This window comes from Nicotiana tomentosiformis, chromosome 12 (genome assembly GCF_000390325.3).
Source record: "Nicotiana tomentosiformis chromosome 12, ASM39032v3, whole genome shotgun sequence".
NCBI lineage: Eukaryota > Viridiplantae > Streptophyta > Magnoliopsida > Solanales > Solanaceae > Nicotiana > Nicotiana tomentosiformis.
Genome location: NC_090823.1, coordinates 130,574,214 through 130,593,949, shown reverse-complemented (window position 1 = coordinate 130,593,949; position 19,736 = coordinate 130,574,214). Strand labels below are relative to the sequence as shown.

At 38.0% G+C, this 19,736-nt stretch overlaps 1 long non-coding RNA gene across 1 annotated transcript; it reads right to left on the bottom strand.

Annotated features, from left to right (window-relative positions):
• Positions 1-9,937: 9,937 nt before the first annotated feature.
• LOC108948592 (uncharacterized) lies at positions 9,938-15,811 on the bottom strand. The gene is made up of 3 exons (XR_001973315.3): positions 15,619-15,811; positions 10,819-10,910; positions 9,938-10,626 (listed from the first exon to the last, which is right to left on the bottom strand). It is a non-coding gene; the product is annotated as an uncharacterized lncRNA (long non-coding RNA).
• Positions 15,812-19,736: the final 3,925 nt, after the last annotated feature.

Sequence of the window (19,736 nt, the reverse complement as noted above, 5' to 3'; positions counted from 1 at the left end):
AGAAAGGGCAAGCACCGAAACACAACGTCCTAAGTTGTTAACTAAGTACACGTGCGGCACTTGACAACTCGCTCACGATCTTGCATAACTTGCTCACGTTCTTGCTATGCCAAGTCAGCCTTACCACACTCAAGATCGCTAAGAGAATGGTAGAAATAAGACAAGAGAATTATTAAAGGAAGCTTTGTATTAGAGAAAATTTGAATTGTTTGCTTGGTGGATTACAAATGAATGGCCCCCTTTATATACTAGTTTCCAAGGGGCTAGTGTGTAAATATTAATTGTTACACAAGTCATTCATATTTACAAGATAAGGGCTTTCTCTAGAATTCTCTACAAGCCTAGAAGATTCCAAGGACTTTCCTAACAAATCCATAGGGATCTAGAGTCTTTCAAAAGAAATGTCCATACTTCTCTAGAATCTTCTCACAAATGCTAGTCTTTCTCCTATGTAAGCTTCCATATGGCATTAATATATGCCAAATGTCGTCTATATGGCATGATGACATGGTGGTTCATCACACTCTTCCCTACCTAATATTGCGACGACCGCGGCGTAATGCTGATGCATAAACTCTCGGACCTTATCTTTGAATTGCCATAAGACTTCATATCGTTTCCACGTGGCTTCATCCGGTGATTGCCCTTTCCAATGGTCGAGGAACATAGCGGTGGCTTTTGCCATTGTTTTCGCCTGGTCTGGTAATCCATGATAGCCTCAATATCCCGATCATGCGAGGCGGTGATAGTAATAGGCGCTCGACTTAATTGGCCCCTACTCGGATCATCCTTGTCTTCACTATATTGCTTAAGCATGCCGGCATGGAAGACAAGGTAGATCTTAAGATACGGTGGCATGTCAAGCTTGTATGAGATCTTGCCTACCTTGGCGACGATCTTAAATCGCCCCTCATACTTGCTAATCATATTCTGATGCATACCCCGTAGTACCTTGAACTGTCTTGGGTTAAACTTCACCATCACCATGTCTCCAACTCTATAGTCCATGGGACGCCGCTTACAGTCCGCAAACTTTTTCATCTTCTTAGATGCCTTATCCAAGTAGGACTTAGCAGTGTCAAGTTGTTCCTCCTATCCTTTGGCCATATGATAAGCCCCAAAACTCTTTCCCTCGAACGCGGTTGGTAATGAATATGGAGTTTGTGGCTGTTGGCCTGTGGCTAGCTCAAATGGTGTTCGCCCCGTGGACTCACTCCGCTGCAAGTTATAAGAGAAATGGGCGATGTCTAGGAGCCTTGCCCAATCTTTCTGATGCATGCTTACATAATGCCTCAAGTAGCATTCAAGTAAGGCATTGACCCATTCCGTTTGTCCATCTGTCTGTAGGTGGAAACTAGTGAAAAAATACAGTTCCGTACCAAGTATGTCGAATAACTCTCTCCAAAAGTTCCCAGTAAAGCGGAGGTCTCGATCACTGATAATATTCCTTGATAAGCCCCAATACTTAACCATGTTCTTAAAGAATAGCTTGGCGGCTTCCTTGGTAGTACAATCTGGTGAGGCGGGCATGAAGGTGGCATATTTGGAAAATCTATCCACGACCACCATAATAGTACCATAACCGTCGGACTTTGGTAGGCAAGTGATAAAGTCCATAGTCACGCTCTCCCATGGACTCTCTGCAACTGGTAGTGGCTCCAAAAGTCCTCCGGGCTGTTGTTGCTCAACCTTGTCCTACTGGCATACAAGACAAGTCTCCACATAACACTCTATGTCATCTCGCATGCGTGGCTAATAGTAGACTGACTCGACCAAGGCCCTAGTGCAATGTTGGCCTGGATGACCAGCCCACATTGTATCCTGACTCTCCCTTATGATCTGCCGTCTAATATCTCCAAACTTAGGCACGTAGACCCGCCGACCCGTGGATAGGACGTCTTCTACCAAAAAACATCTCATCTTACCCTAGTTGGCTAACTCGATAAGTTGTTTGGCTGCTGGATCATGTTACATGCCTTCTTTTATAGCCTTACGAATGTCCCAACTTACTGAAATGATGGCAGCAAGCTCGGCTTTCCGGCTCAAGGCATCATCTATAACATTATCTTTGCCCGGCTTATACTCCAGCACATAATCAAACTCGGCTAAGAAATCCTGCCACCTAGCCTATTTTGGTGTGAGCTTCTTCTGCATCTGAAAATAGCTAGTAGCCACGTTATCGGTCTTGACCACGCACCTCGACCCGAGAAAATAATGTCGCGATGTACGAAGGCAATGCACAATGGCAGTCATCTCCTTCTCTTGCACTGTGTAACGTCGCTCCATCTCATTTAACTTGCGGCTCTCAAATGCTATGGATGCTTATCCTACATCAAGACACCCCAATGGCAAAGTCTGAGGCATCTGTATGCATATCAAATGTCTTGGCAAAGCCAGGTAGCGCCAAGACTGGTTCCTCTGTTACAGCTGCCTTAAGGCCTTCAAATGCCTTTTGACAATGCTCCGTCCAAACCCATGGCTTGTTCTTCTTTAGCAACTCAGTCAATTGTGTGGCTTTTGCTGAGTAGCCACTGATGAATTGACGATAGTAGTTAATAAGGCCAAGGAAGGATCTCAACTCAGTTACCTTTATAAGGGTCTCCCACTCCTCGATAGCACGTACCATAGCCTCGTCCATGCGTAGCTCACCATTGCGAATAACATGACCTAAGAAGTGCACCTTTGATTGTGTAAACTCGCATTTCTCCTTCTTGATGTATAGCTCGTTCTCCCGCAAGACTTGGAAAACCTTCCTTAAGTGCTCCATATGCTCCTCCAAGGTGTTGTTGCAGATCACTATGTCGTCTAGGTAGACTACCACAAATTGATCAAGGTAGGGATAAAACATCTTGTTCATAAGGGTGCAAAATGTGGCCGATGCATTGGTTAAGCCGAATGGCATCACCAACCACTCAAAGGCTCCATATCTCGTCACACATGCTGTCTTCGGCTTATCCCCTTCTGCAATGCGAACCCGGTAGTAGCCCTTGCGAAGATCCACCTTGGTAAAGCACTTGGCTTTCCCAAGTCTATCGAACAAGTCAGCAATGAGCGAGAACGGTTACTTATTCTTCACTGTGACCTTATTAAGTGCTCGGTAGCCTATGCACAAGTGCAACAATCCATCCTTCTTCTTCTGGAACAATACTGGTGCGCCGAAAGGTGCCTTTGATGGGTGAATGTGACCAGTATCTAGCAGCTCTTTCAATTATTTCTTGAGCTTCTCTAGCTTAGGCGGTGCCATACGATATGGGACAAATGTAGGTGGCTTAGCCCCTAGCTACAACTCAATCTTGTGATCCACCTCTCGCCTAGGAGGCAAGTGCTTAGGCAACTCCTTGGGCATGACGTCTTTGTTTTCCTCAAGCAACTTCTCTATGCAAGGCGATAGTGTCTATTGAAAACTCTTGTCTTCCTCCAGACTTGTGATGGTTGCCACGAATGTCGACTCCCCCTTCTTGATCCCCTTGACAACCTGCATAGCCAAGAGTTGTGCTTGGATCTGTCAGTGTGGCATAGTCACTGTACGTACCATGCAAGCTCCTTCTAGCTCCATAACCAAGAGATGTTGGAGGTAGGGGTCGATCAAAGTATGACAATGTCTAAAGAACTCTTTCCCCAATATGATGTCAAAGATATCCATAGCGGTTACGGTAAAGTTTGTCATACCTTTCCAAGTTCTCAATTTGACACCAACTCCATTAGCTACCCCACGAACATTCTGTACCTCGACATTCAAAGTCTTAACGCGAGAGTTGGTTAGAGCAAGCTTCAATTCTAGTCTCTTTGCGGCAGCCTCAGTCACAAAATTATGAGTTGCTCCAGTATCCACCATTGTATGAGCAGGCTTGTTGTTGATGGTGAAATCCACGTACTGATTGCCATTCTCAATAGGTTGGATAGCTTGCTTCGTGACAGAACCACATAATCCGATCATACCCAATTGTGCGGTTCTCGAACTCTCTCCTTGCGACTATTCCTTCCATTCATGGACCATGGCACTGGGGCTCTTTAGGTTGGGAAAATTCCTGAAGTTGTGCGGCCCTCCGCATATGTAACATCCCTTCTTCTCGGCCTGCGCCTTCTTCTCGGCGAAGCCCTGATGGCCACTCTACTTTTTGGAATCTTGAGTCTTGTAGTATTGTTGTTGTATCTCCTTGCCTTTGCCACGGTCTCCCCCACCTTTAACATTGTTAACCTTTGATTTTTTGCCTTTGCCTTTGTCGTGCTTGTCATTCCTGAAATCCATCAATGATTTGACCTCCACTATGGATTGGTCTATATCTATGACTTACCGGCATTGCAACTCCTGCTTAGCCCAATTTTGCAACCCGTCCATGAAGTGGAACAACAAGTCATCATTGGTTAGGTTGGGGATTCGAAGCATAAGGGTAGTGAACTTCTTGACATAGACACGTATGCTCCCTATTTGCTTCAACTCCCTAAGCTTGCACCTCGCCTCATACAAGACATTGTTTGGAAAGAACTGTCGCTTGAACTTGGCTTTGAATTGATCCCACGTGCTAATAGTACATAAACCTTTATCCACGTCGGCTATCTTCCTTCTCCACCATAGCATGGCAGTCTCTGAGAGGTACAACACTGCAATGTTGATCATGGCCTCGTTATCCCTCACTTTGTCGTGCCTGAAGTAGTTATCCAAGTGCCAAAGGAAGTTTTCCACTTCTTGTGCATCGCGAACACCTTTGAACACTGGGGTTTGGGAGCCTTGATCTTGGCCTCCCTCGTCACCACAACATTGCTGGATGCCTCGGTCATGCCAGCACTAATATGCTCCTCGAGTGACTCTATCTTTTCCTTCATAGAATCGATAGTACTCAAAGCCTCTATGAGTCTGCACTCTAAGGCAGTGATAGGTCTGCCTTAGTTCCATCTCGGTTTGTATACGTCCCTCCAAGTCATTTCGGATACTCTCAATCTCTTCAAGAGTATGCCCCTCAAGAACGCTAAGGGTGCCTTCCACCTTTCCCAAGCGTTGGCCAAAGATCTCCACAACGTCCATCCCCACGTTCATCTTCATCACCCACTCTTTACCGAGCGAGACGTCCTGGGGCAGGACCTCAACTTCATCCTCGCTCGCCTCAGTGACAGATGGTTCTTGGGATGTAAGCCCCTCGTTTGACACAACCTCGGGTGGCACCTCCTAGCTGTTGTTGGTGGCATTCCTTTTTTTGTTACGGCCACTCTTGCCAGCAACATCTTGGATGACGTTGGCTTGGGTGTTGGCAGCGTTAATTTCTCCGTCGTTCGCCATTCCCTTAGTTGCAACCTTTGCTCTGATACCACGTTGTCACGTTCTTAGTTGTTAACTAAGCATACGTGCGGCACTTGACAACTCGCTCACTATCTTGCATAACTTGCTCTCGTTCTTGCTATGCCAAGTCAGCCTTACCACACTCAAGATCGCTAAGAGAATAGTAGAAAGAACACAAGAGAATTGTTAAAGGAAGCTTTGTATTAGAGAGAACTTGAATTGTTTGTTTGGTGGATTACAAATGAATGACCCCCTTTATATACTAGTCTCCTAGGGGCTAGTGTGTAAATATTAATTATTACACAAGTCCTTCATATTTACAAGATAAAGGCTTTCTCTAGAATTCTCTACAAGCCTAGAAGATTCCAAGGACTTTTCTAACAAATCCATAGAGATCTAGGGTCTTCCAAAGGAAATGTCCATACTTCTCTGAAATCTTCCCAGAAATGCTAGCCTTCCTCCTATGTAAGCTTCCATATGGCATATATCACATGGCATTAATATATGCCATATGTCGTCTATGTGGCATGATGACATGGCGGGTCATCACATAAGGATAAAGAATATCAAAAGGATAAAAATGCTAAAGTGGTCCTTGAAGTTTTGTGTGGTTAATTTCTTATGACCTTAAATTCCGTCTCATTGCCATAATTATATTCTGTGGCATATTTAACCATGGATTCAACGGTTCCAAACTTCCAATATTTTTGCTGAAAAACAAACAAACGACAACGACCTATTTTTTTTGCTGAAAAGTGGGATCTATAATCCACTTGGCAAGATATGAGAGGAAATCTCATACAACTTTTGTCTACTCAGTAGTTATGTCTCACTCAGAATAAAACAAAGTTTATGCTTGCAGATAACAAGTCTTATCCGATATGCACGTGTCACCAAATTATAAGCTAATAATCTCTATCCATTGTTGTGAAGAAACTTATAATATGTGTGATCAAATCTTGTCGAATATTTATGTACCGGAGACAGATTTATCTATAATAACATTTCTATATAATAACACTTCTTATAAAAGTTAATTTTTTCGAAATTAATATTTATTTTATGTTATAATATATGTTCTCTATAACAACACTTCGCTATAACATCCAAAAATATTCGGAACAAACGATATTGTTATAGAGATGTTTGACTGTATCTCATTTTACTTTTACTTGTTCACTATACTAAAAATATATTTTTACTCTTATTTGTCCACTAAACTAAATCAAAAGAAAGCTAGTCTTTCATGTTTTACTTTTATAATTAACTACTTATTCCTCAAACGATTACCCAAAACTTTTTAAAATGCTATCATTATTATAGGTGAAATTGTAAAATACACACATTAAATTTTTTTTACTGTGCAAAATCAAAAATGAAAAACTAAAAAGTGAATTGAGGAAGTATATGATATTTACATTTAATTAAATAATTTAATTTAATCCCACTTGTGGTATTTATCAAAACCTCTCCTTATTTACTATTAAAATCCATACCAATTTTTCCCCCAAAAGAAGCAACGGTAAGTTAAGGAAAAGAAGAAGACAAACTTTAGAGAGAGAGAAAGACCAAATTTGGAAATGGCAGGAAGGTAACAGATAATTGACTCGATGGAGGAGATGTAGTTGTCTTATTGATGGAGAAAGAAAACAAAGAAAAAATAAAGAGTGTGTTTGGTACGAAGAAAAATATAATTCTTGCAAAATAAATAATTTTTTAAACTTATTTTTCAATGTTTGATTAAGTAGTAGAAAATATTTTGAAAAAATATATAATTTAGACAAACACAATATAAGACGAAATGGGTAAGAACAGGAGAGGATAGTAAGTCGGAGTCTACGGGCTAACAGTGACAATATTAGGGGGCGGAGGGAGGTGAGGTTGGAGGCCGGGGAAGGTTGAGAAAAAATTTGAAAAATATTTTTCACTTTTTGGTAGGATAGTCATTTTCTACAAAATATTTAAGCCAGCCAATCATGAAAAAATATAAAAATATTTTTCTTCATAAAACACATCCAAAAAGAAAAGGATAAAAGAAAAAATATATTTTAAAAAATAGATCAGGTGAGAAATATCTATAAAATAAAAAGTTTATTTTTAAAGCTTCTATGCCTATGTTAGTAGTTGACGTACATGTCATCATGTGATCCAGCGAAACTTGGTCGAATGTGCTGTAAACAACAAAAAAAAGTTCTTGTATTGGCATAAAAATATTAGTTTTAACTTTTTGGACGAACAGTGTATAAGATTTTGATATCTATATATAAAAAATATTATGTAACTTCTCATTACAAAAAATTCATTTCATGTGATCCATAGTAGGAGGAAAATTACAACTGAAACTGGAAATTAAAGTCATTAGGTTTAAAATTGTGTAATAGAAATATCACATGTTTACATTTGTAACTCTTCTTTGAGTCATAGTGCAATAATTACAGAAAGTGGATCGCTTTTTAAGCTAAAAAAAATGAAAGCTTTGATATTCTCATCGGACAGACAGAATATTAATATCTTAAACAGAAAAAAGAAATAATACGTCAAATCATTATGTTTAATTGTAATAATATAGTAGTATCACATGTTTCACGAGTGATTCTTCTATATAAGAGCACAAGGTTTACCGTTTGTTTAATCATCTACTTCCCATATAATTAAATGGATTGCAAGATTCTTTTTTAAATTTATCATATATGAAGTTTTAAGTACTAACAAATTATCCCCCTACTTTTTAGAATTAAATTTTATGATATGAGTTTGATCTTACTAGCTTGTTTGGCCAAACTTCTTTTGAAGCAAAAATATTTTTTTGTGTCAAAAGTGATTTTTGTGATTTTTTGTAAGGTGTTTGGCCAAGCTTTTGAAAGGAAAAAAATATTTTTGAGCAGAAGCAGAAAAAAGAACTTCTCTCAAAAAGTACTTTTGAAAAAAATACACTTAGAAGCAATTTTTTAAAATTTGGTCAAACACTAATTGCTGCTCAAAAGTGCTTTTTAAAAAATTAATCAAATACAAACTGCTTCTCACCAAAAGTACTTTTAAAAAAAATATTTTTTTTAAAAAAATATTTTTCAAAATAAACTGATTTTTACCGCTTGACCAAATAACTATCCTAAAGCCGCAACCAACTCTTTAGAGCCACTTCTAGAGGGAGCAGAAGGTGTTGTTCCTAAAGAGTTACAATCCGAAACTCCCCTCGAACTAGGGGTCACTATTAATTACCACATGATTGGCATATATTAACGTGAGTTTAACTTACATAAACTGACAAAGGGCATACTGAATAAGCTGAGTAAGCTTATTTTTTACCTAGTCATAAGTACTATGTTTTGGTATTAATGATAGAAGATTTCAAGAGGATGAATGCACTATTATAAAGAAATAGATCAAGAATTTTTATGTGACGGGTTTAACTTTAATCTCTTACTCTGAACTCGTTATATTTTTAAAATTATAGGTTCAAAATTATACTTTTTGAAATTTTATTAATCTTCACATATATATATCTCTACTCAATGTCTAAAACAAGACCGTCCGAAATGGATTTTGAATCGCCAATTGTGCACCTTATAATTATTGCACCATAGAAATCTCTGAGAATATGTTCACATAAATACATTTAAAAATATATAACATTATTATCGAGATTTAAGTAAAATAGTGAATTTACGTAAACCCATACACTAACAGCTAGATCCCATGAATGGTCGTCTGCGCTGTCTAGAAAATGGGATGGGACCTTACTTGTTATTGTTGTACAATCAAAATTTCTATAAAGTGACAGTGCAAAGTAATTTTCAATTTATCAGATTACTTAAGAAATAATTATAAACCTCATAAAAAGTACATTAATAATTTGAAAAAAAAATAAGTCAACTGACTTGCTAAAATAAATTAAATTAACTGATAGTATAACAACTCTTTAAGTTAAATCCTATTAAAAAATAACCAGATTTACAAGTGGTAATTAAAAAATAACCATACTTTCAAAAGCAATTGAATTTTAGTCACTTTTTATGTAAAGATAAATCTGAATGAAAACACTGTTCAAAATCCGAAAAATATTCCAGCATAATATACTGGACTTCCATCATAATATACTGGATTTCCAGCATAATATACTGGAGTTCCAGTATAATATACTCGTCCAGCATAATATCTTGTAAGTTCATACACGGGTGCTCCAATCTCCGGTATATTATGCTGGAACTTTCCGTGTGTTGGAGTTGCAGCATAATATGCTGGAAGTTCATACACAGGTGCACCAATCTCCAGTATATTATGTTGAAACTTTCCGTATTACAATAAAATAATAATTATTTTTTAATGACTTTGCAAATGCCGAATATTTTCTAATTACAAGTCAGAAACTTGCTAGCACGGACTATTTCACATCAACATATTGTACAATTTATCATCATAGAATAAAAGTACACGGGTCCAAATTAAATCTGAAAAGCTAATGGCCCTTCACTTTTCTTTTTCATACATAGAATCAAAGAATAAAGCGAGTTGTTTAATTATTATTCCTTTGTCATTTTCAGGCAACAGCAGGAGTGAGGATGTTAAAAGGGGATGCAGCAGAAAAGATTTTACAAGCTGTATATATAATATATGTTACGATTAGATCTTTAATTATATATTTATTTGAAGAAATTTATTTAGTATCCACAATGTAGCCACATAAGGTTTGAGAGTCTTGTTGAGGGTTCGAGAGTCTTGTTTAGTGTGTCACTTGTGTTTGCCTCTTTGTGAGGTTGTTCTCTCAATATTTTGTACTCTCTTTTATATAGTGGATTGCTCATCTCCACCTACGGACGTAGGTCAAATTGACCGAACCACGTTAAATGTTTGTGTCTCTTTTGATTTATTTCTCTGATTTATCGTCATTTAAGGTTTGTTTTACTAGCTTCCGCATGACACATGATTATTTCGGTCCTAACAATATGTAGGTTTTCAATATTTTCGGCTACTAATGTGAGACTTTGTTCGTATACCCAACATTCCGTTTATGAACATCAAAACACATAATGTTGTACTTATGTATGATTATTGATTTGGCACTGTTGATTCTAACCTATATTTCTTCATTTTCTTTTTTAGAGTTTTGTGGAATTGTTGAATATAAATACAACTTTTACCCGAGCACCAACACCATTGAAAGGTGATGACACATGCAGTCTTGGTTCCAGCACCACCTCCCCCATTTCACACTCCATTGAATGTACAGTTCTTGTAATTGCATGGTGCTCTAATTTTAAGTGCTTTCCTAGCTAATGCTCTACAGTTTTTCAAGCTAGTACCACTTTGTGGAGCTTTTACTTTGTAGTCCACTCTTCCATATGTGTAGTACCCTTGAAAAATAAATGATGCTTTTGTATTAGCATTTGACTAATTACTTATAAGTAGCCTATAAGATACATCGTTAGCACATATAACTTAAACTCTTAGCATATTAGCACAATATTTCTCGTATTATTGAGAATATTGTCGATTATATTGTTGTAAATAGGCAAAAATTCATAAGAAATTAGAGATATATATACCATCATATCCTTCCAAGGCTCAAGGATTACTATAGTTTCTTGAAGTCTTGAAAATCTCAACACGACCAGCTAGTTGTCCATAGTTCAAATAACTGCATACAATATATTTTCGTCAAATTTTACGCTGTTAACATATACTCGTTTTTAGGTGACATGATAGCGTAAAGTTCTTTACGCTGCTGATTAGACTTCTTATATAAATGTTTTTATCTCAGTGAATATTCTCTCTCTAGCTCCCATGCCCTCAGCGCATGTTTGTTAAATGTACGCCCACCATGGTTATGGCTATGGGAAGAGGTCGAGCTCGTGGATGACCTAGGTTGTAACCTTTAACTACCATCGGTAAAGCAGCTGAAGCTCACATGCAACCGGAAAATCCAAAGTTGACATAATCGGCGACTACTCCTATGTCAAATCAGAAGCAAAAACAAGTGGAATCAAGTGTGCAGCACACCGCTAAGAGACTGGACTTAACTACTAGATCATCTCTAAACGTGCGACAAAAGATTCCACCAGAGAAAACAATAGATCAGGCGAGTACAAGTAAGGACATCTCAGATCTGGAACCAACATTTGAGAACAAGGAGAAGCCAATTGAGTGGACATCCCACTTTGCAGGTAATCGTAGTTCAGAAAATGGTTTAAAATTAGATTACATTCCTCCTGCTATTGTTGAGGGGAAAGTTGTAGTTCAACTGAAAAAAGATGATATTGATAGAGAAATTCAAAAATGGAAAAGTGCACTAATTGTGTATGTAATTGGAGAGACATCGGGATATAAATATATGCATAGGTTTTTGAAATAGAGTTGGAATCGAGTGGCTGAAATAGAGATATTTTACCATGAGGAAGGATACTATGTTACCAAATTTTAGTCTGTAAGTGACATGCGGGAAATCTTATATTCTGGGCCTTATACAATTAATAACAAACCGGTGATATTGAAGCCATGGACCGCTAATTTTGATTTCACAAAGGAGTTTCTACAGGAAATTCCCCTGTGGGTGGTATTGCCAAATCTACTTATGAGTTGCTGGGGAGAAACATCACTGAGCAGGAATGCCAGTGTAATAAGAAAACCATTGTATGTTGATGAGTATACCTCAAAACAGAAAAGGATTTCCTATGCTTGCATGCTCATTGAAATAAATGTTAAAAGGTCACTTCCTACTAGTGTCTTGGTATGGGAACCATATGGAAGATAATTTGAACAATCAATTGAATATGATTAGAAACCCGAATTCTGTGAGGTTTGCTTAAAAATAGGTCACTACTGCAAGCAAAAAGAAGTTGAGAATCAGACTTTTATGCAGCCAAGGAGAAGAAGAAGACCAAGAGAAAATACAAGAGTCAAAGAACCAAATGTGAAGAGAGTTATTAAAAATATATTACCATGATGGGCATTGCAGTGCAACTATCAGAAAGTTGTGAATGGAAAAATATGGTTTACCTGGGATCCAAATGTGTATAGTGTTGATTTTGAAAAAGTAGAGGCTCAGATTATACACTGCCTAGTTAAAGGTATATTGGATGGATTTGAATCATATCTAACATTGGTACATGGCTTCAATACCGTTGATCAAAGAAAAGAACTATGGACAAGTCTGGATGATATTTCTGCACACACAAACAAGCCATGGCTGATAAGTGGTGATTTTAATGCTATGCTATATACATAAGACATGATGCATGGCAACCCTGTGACATTGAATGAAATAATTGACTTTTCTGATTACATACATAATCTATTACCGAATAAACTACCATGGAAATGAGACTACTACACCTGGTCCAATAGTTAACAAGTGGCAGAAAGGATTATCAGCAAAATTGATAGGATGTTGGGCAATGATAGCTGGATGATGAACCGGGATCATGTGCACACAAAATATGATATACCTTTAATCTCTGACCACTCATTAATGCTTATCAATTTAAAAAAATGTGAAACTCAACATTAGAACTGCTTTTAGGTTTTTTAATGTATGGGCTTCCCATGATGAGTTTGATACAATTGTTGGCAATCTATGGAGAAGAAAGGAAGCTGGTGATCAAATGGAGAACATCTGGAAGAAACTGAAAGCTCTGAAACCTCTATTCAAAAGCCTTAATACTATTGAGTATAAGGGCATTGCTGAGAGAATTAAGAATGCAAGGGCTGAGCTTATTCAAGTTTAGGAGGAAATGAGGTTACAATACTCAGACAATCTGCTACTACAAGAGAAAACTATCCTACAGAACTTGGAGAAATAGTCACTTATTGAGGAAAGTAACCTCAAACAGAAGGCTAGAGTGAAATGGATCAAGCTAAGAGATGCCAATACTAAGTACTTCTCTGTTGTCATGAAAGAGAGAAGTCAAAGAAAGCAGATACTGGAGATCTATACTGACGATGGAATGAAAATGGCTACTCCTACTAGCATTAAGGAAGAGATAGTTAAATTTTATAAGAGCTTGATGGGAACTGTTGCTGCATCTTTGCCTGCTATCAATAAGGAAACTATGAAAAATGAACCTAAGCTCACTCATGAACAACAATTGATCTTATGTATTAAAGTAACAGAGGAAAAGATATATGCAGCACTGTGTACAATACATGAAGATAAATCTCTTGGAATGGATGGATATAACTTTTACTTCTTCAAAAGAGCATGGCAATGATCAAAAATGATGTAGTGAGAATAATTATGGATTTCTTTACTACTGGTAAGCTATATAAAGCCATAAATTGCATGGTAATTACATTGGTACCTAAGATAAACAATCCTAGAACAGCAAGAGATTTCAGGCCTATTCCTTGTTACTCAATACTATATAAGATCGTCTCAAAGGTGCTGGCGAATAGACTACAGAAAGTTATAATAAAACATCATTAGTGAAGCACATGCTGGATTCATTACTGGGAAGAAGATTGCAGACAACATCATCTTGGCTTATGAGCTTGTCAAAGCTTACATAAGGAAGAACACTTCTCCTAGATGTATGATCAAAATAGACCTGACCAAGGCCTATGATTATGTGAAGTGGATCTTTCTAGAGCAGAATATGGTTGAGATAGGATTCCCTAGAAGATTTCAAGACTGGGTCATAACCTGTGTTAAGACTGTGAGCTACTCAATTATGGTAAACGGAGAGCCTTTAGTTCCTTTCTCAGCAGCTTAAGGACTGAGATAAGGTGATCCCATTTCACCTTTTCTGTTTGCAATTGTAATGGAATACTTGAGTAGAAACCTCAAAGGATTGCAAAATGAGGAGTATAAACTTCACCTTAGATGTTCAAAGCTAGGTATTACACATCTCAATTTTGCTAATGATTTACCCCTATTTATGTAATAGGTGATATACATTTTGTTACTCAGCTTCAACAATGCCTTAACCAATTTTATAGAGCCTCGGGTCTTTAAGATAATCAGACTAAGAGTTTTATCTACTATAGAGGTGTTACACAAGCAGTGCAAGATGAAATCCATCAAAGATTTGGTTACCCTAGAGGTGAACTCCAGTAAAATACTTATGAGTGCCTTTATCAACTAAGAAGATGTCCTTAGCTCAGTGATAACCTCTGATAGAGAAAATGGTAGCTAGAATATCTTCATGGACAGCCAAAAAATTATCGTATGCAGGAAGGATTCAACTAGTACAATCAGTCATGTTTGGTATACAAGCTTATTGGTCACAGTTGTTCTTCATCCCAAGTAAAGTTCTCAAAACAATAGAGGCTTACTGTAGTAGTTATGTATAGTTTGGTTCTAATGTTATCACAAGAAGGTCGCTGGTGGCTTGGGAGAAAATGTGTATACCTAATAGTGCAGGAGGGCTAAACCTCATCAACCTGAAACTATGGAATAAAGCTGCAGCTACTAAAAATCACTGGGATCTTGTACATAAGGTAGATTAGCTATGGGTTAGGTGGATCCACTCCTATTATATAAAACAATAGTAGCTAGATGACATGCCAATTCCTCAACAGGCTTCTTGGCTGGTCAGGAAGCTGATTGGGGCAAGGGAGATAGTGGACCTAAGGCAGACAATGGCTCAAAGAAAATGCAACATGATCACATAACTCTACCACCAGATGTTTGGGGAAATTACCTAGAGTGGAATGGAAGATCTTCATGTTCAGAAATGAAGCAAGAACCAAAGCTAAATTTACTGTGTGGATGTTCTTTCAAAATAAACTACTTACAAATGATAGACTCGTGCAATAGGGTATGCCAGTGAACATAATATATATCATGTGTCAATTACATAGTGAAAGCAGAAACCAACTTTTTGTTGAATGTGTCTTTGCTCAAAGGATATGGAACAGAGTCCTAATGTGGCTTCAGATGCAACCACATGGTCTGAAATCATAGAACCAACATTGGAGATGGGCAATGAAGAATGTTAAAGGAAAGTCTCAAGCAACGGCTGCATTCAAGATGATATACGCTGAGATAATCCACATGATATGGTGTGAAAGAAACAATCGAGTGTTTGAGAAGGCCAGAAGAGATGCAGATGAAATAGCAAGAACTATAGCATGTGTATGCAATGTTAGAGCTAATGTTGGAACTAGGAGACTACTACAACAGTTAAAATTTTGAATAGATGTTAGTGTTAGTTGACTTAATAGTTAAAAAAGGAGGTGAGAAGTTAACTAATGTATAGGGAGAGATAGATACTGTATAAAGACATCTGACTGGGTCTAAAGTCAGGTATAGCTTTGTAATGATTCACTTGGTGATTAATAAAAATCCTTTAATTACCAAAAAAAAAGTTGATCTTAGATTTATTTTGTGACACAAGAAGAATACAAACCTGTGGACATAGAGGTTGTAATCTTTTGACATAAGATGTTTTTCTTGAACATAAGGTTATCCATCCTCATTTTGAGGAGCATTTGCAATTTGTTCCTTTGAGATGGCATATGCCATTTGGACTGAACCACCACCTAGATCAATTGTTTATGTGGTACTTTTATAGGTGTTTCCCAAATTTCCCAATAGATAATTTATTGTGACATGTATATTAATAAACACCAACAAATCAAAATTAATACTGGAAGATATATTCAAGTATTCAACTTGATAATAGCTTATTACATAAAAGTTTTACCATTAACTACTCATAACAAGTCTTATTTGGTACTTTGAAGGAATAAAGTAAATACAGTAGTTTTTGATGTAAAAAGTTAAATATACTCAATAGTAATATATATCTTTTGAAATATCTTATGTATATAAGTTAAATACTTATTTTTTAATTTTTAAGGTATAGTTAGAAGAGTTAAAATCATATATACCAGTTGCGAAGATTGTTTTTACACTATTTGGTCATTTTTAGTTGTTGTAACAGATAACTTGTCTTATTTTGAAGATTATAAATCTCACATCTTAAGGAGAATACTTATCTGTACATATCTTTTAGATAACTTCAAAGTGTATAAATATTTTTATTAATTGCCCTTGTTAATATATATAACTTTGTATACCAGTGAAACCGAGCTCGTGGGACGCCTCGGTTTTCGATGAAGTGAACGAAGAAACGTAAAGGCAAGGAATTGGAATCGAGGCAAGGAGCCCCTTGATCCGGGGTCCGGGCAAAATACCCGCCCTCGGGAGTATCGGGGTCATGACCCGAGGTCTAGTTCAAACCCCAAAAGCCTCTGAGAGCATTACCAGATAATTGAGCACGACTAACAAAAGGTCGTGATGTTTGTGACTAGCCGAATATCACGACATGGATCTCAACGCATATCGCCAGAGAATTGGTGATTAGTTAAACAGAAGATTTTTAAATTTTATGGAATTGTACTTAGGATAAAATTTATTTTCTATATAAAAAAGGGGTCTGATTATTCATTAGGGACACCGTAACATGCATATCAAGGTAATATATTCTTATCACCCCTCTTAAGTGGTTTAACAATCTATTACGTCCTTTATCTATTTAATCTAATACAATTTATCGTTTGTATTGGATTAATCCGTGTATCCTTAAAATCACATACAAATTTAGTTGTTCTCCATTTTTTAGGGTAAACAAACCTAATCTTAAAAATAAAAACTTAATAAAAAGGAGAAAGAAGAATGTCACGACCCAAAACCTAACCAGTCGTGATGACGCCTATCGTGATACTAGGAAACCCGACATTTCCAAAAAAAAAAATACTTTCGACATTTAACAGAAATGAATTAAGACATTTAAAATAACTAGAGTTTTTCATAAGAACGGGGTAAAATCCAAAATATAAGTGCGGAAAAATAGCCCGTCATCGGGGTGTTACTGAGTCATGAGCATCTAGATATCCCGTCTAATACAAACAGTGTCTGAGTATCAATACAAAAAAGAATGAAAACATAGAAGAAGAGACAAGGTCTGCGGACGCGGGCAGCTACCTCGTAGTCTCCGGTACTCGATCGCTCACAAACGCAATGACATCCGTGATCAAACACACCTGGATCTGCACATAAAGTGCAGGGTATAGCATGAGTACAACCAACTCAACAAGTAATAGAAATAAATAAAGAATTGAGAAGGTAGTGACGAGCTATACAAATACCATTCATTTTCAATAATTCCAACAAGGAATAGACATGCTTTTAAATCCGGCAGTTCAAATCAAATCAGTTTTATACAGTTAAAGTGCAGGTAAATTCGGATATAGAATCTTTCAGAAATTTCACAACAATGATAGATAGCAACTAAGTGCATCAACAATTAAAAAAGCAAGTACAGCCTCTCAGGGAAACAATCACTCAACTCGCCACAACAGCTCAATCACTCGGCTCTCAGCCCTCAGTACTCACACTCAATAGGTACCTGCGCTCACTGAGGGTGTGCAGACTCTGGAGGGGCTCCTTTCAGCCCAAGCGCAATATCGATGCGGCGTGCAGTCCGACCCAATCATATAAGTAATCATAAGGCTCGTTGCGGCGTGCAACCCAATTCACAGTCCATAAATAGACATAAGGCTCATTGCGGCGTGCCACCCGATCCATATACCCTTTCCATATACCTTTACATAGCTCACAGCTCGGCACTCAGGCTCTATCTCAATCACTAATCTCTCCAGCACTCTCGGGCTTCCAGAAATCATACAAATCAGCCAAAAAAGATAATAACAAGTGTCAACAAGAAACAAAAGGAAACGGAGATATGACTCGCAAGTAGCACTGTGACTGAGTTCAAGACAACAAATAGCATTTAATTCAACAAGTACTCGATCGCTACGGGTCCCAACAGTGATAACATATGGTCTAAGCATGATTTCTAACATGAATGGTAGTCAAATTTCTAGAAGATAGAGGGAACATGAAATTAACAATAAGCTATTCGACTTTACAGTCTTGCGGGACGGATCAAGTCACAATCCCCCACGGTGCACGCCCACACGTCCGTCACCTAGCATGTGCCTCACCTCCAAAATAATCACATCATACCAAAATCTGGGGTTTCATACCCTCAGGACCAGATTTAAAATTGTTACTTACCTCAAACCGAGCAAATCTCTACTCCGAAATGCCTTTGCCTCTCAAATCGGTCTCCAAACGTCCCAAATCTAGCCACAAGTAGAATAATACAATCAATATAGGCTAAAGGGATCAATTCCACAAGAAAAGTACTAAATTATAGCCAAAATCCGAAATTTTTCCGAACCCGGCCCCCGGGCCCACGTCTCGAAATCCAACAAAAGTCACAAAACCCGAAAGCCCATTCACTCACGAGTCTAACCATACCAAATGTACTCAAATCCAATAACAAAATCCCATTCAAAACCTCAAAATGCCGACTCAAGAGTTCTTCCTCTTTTACCCCAATTTCTCACCCCAAATCACAAATTAGATGATAAAATTAAAGATGAAATCATGCGATTTAACGAAAACCAAGTAAGAATCACTTACCCCAATCAACTCCACGAAAATCCCTTCAGGAATCGCCCAATTCCGTGTTCTCTAGCTCAAAATATGTAAAAATGAGTTCAAACCCTCGTTTTTAAAATTAATACTACTTGTCCAGATATCCTTCATCGCGATCACGAAACATTCCTCGCAATCGCGACGCACAACTATGATGCCCCACATTTTTACCTTACGCGAATGCGGAATCACCAACGCGATCGCGGATCACTGCCTCCCATGCCTCACACGATCGTATCCTGCCTCACGCGATCGCATAGAGCATTGGCCACACCTCCCCTCCTGCTCAAATCCTTCTACGCAAATGCGTCCTTAGTCACGCGTTCGCGAAGCATATCTTCGCATACATACGCGATCGCGTTCCTAACTCTGCGATCGCATAGAACAATATCACCTCTGCCCCAAATGAGCTTACGCGATCACGAATGAATCCCTGCGATCGAGTACAAGGAAACTAGAACCTGCTGAAACCAGAACTTCAGCTATCAAGCCAAGTCCAAAAATGATCCGTTAACCACCCGAAACTCACCTGAGTCCCCCGGAACCTCAACCAAACATACCACCAGATCCCAAAACCTCATACAAACTTAGTCGAGCCTTTGAATCACTCAAAACAACATCAAAACACCAATTACACCCGGATTCAAGCCTAAAGAACTTCTAAACTTTCAAATTCCACAAACGACGTCGAAACCTACCAAACCACGACCGATTGACCTCAAATTTTGCACACAAGTTATATTAAATATTACGGACCTATTCCAACTTTCGAAATCAAAATCCGACCCCGATATCAAAAAGTCAACCCCCCGGTCAAACTTCCCAAAATTCGACTTTCGCCATTTCAAGCCTAAATTAGCTACAGACCTCAAATTCATAATCTGGACACGCTCCTAAGTCCAAAATCACCCAACGGAGCTAACGGAACCGACGGAACTCCATTCCGGAGTGGTCTTTACACACTTCCGACTACGGTCAAAAATCCTGAGACTTAAGCTTCCGTTTAAGGGACTAAGT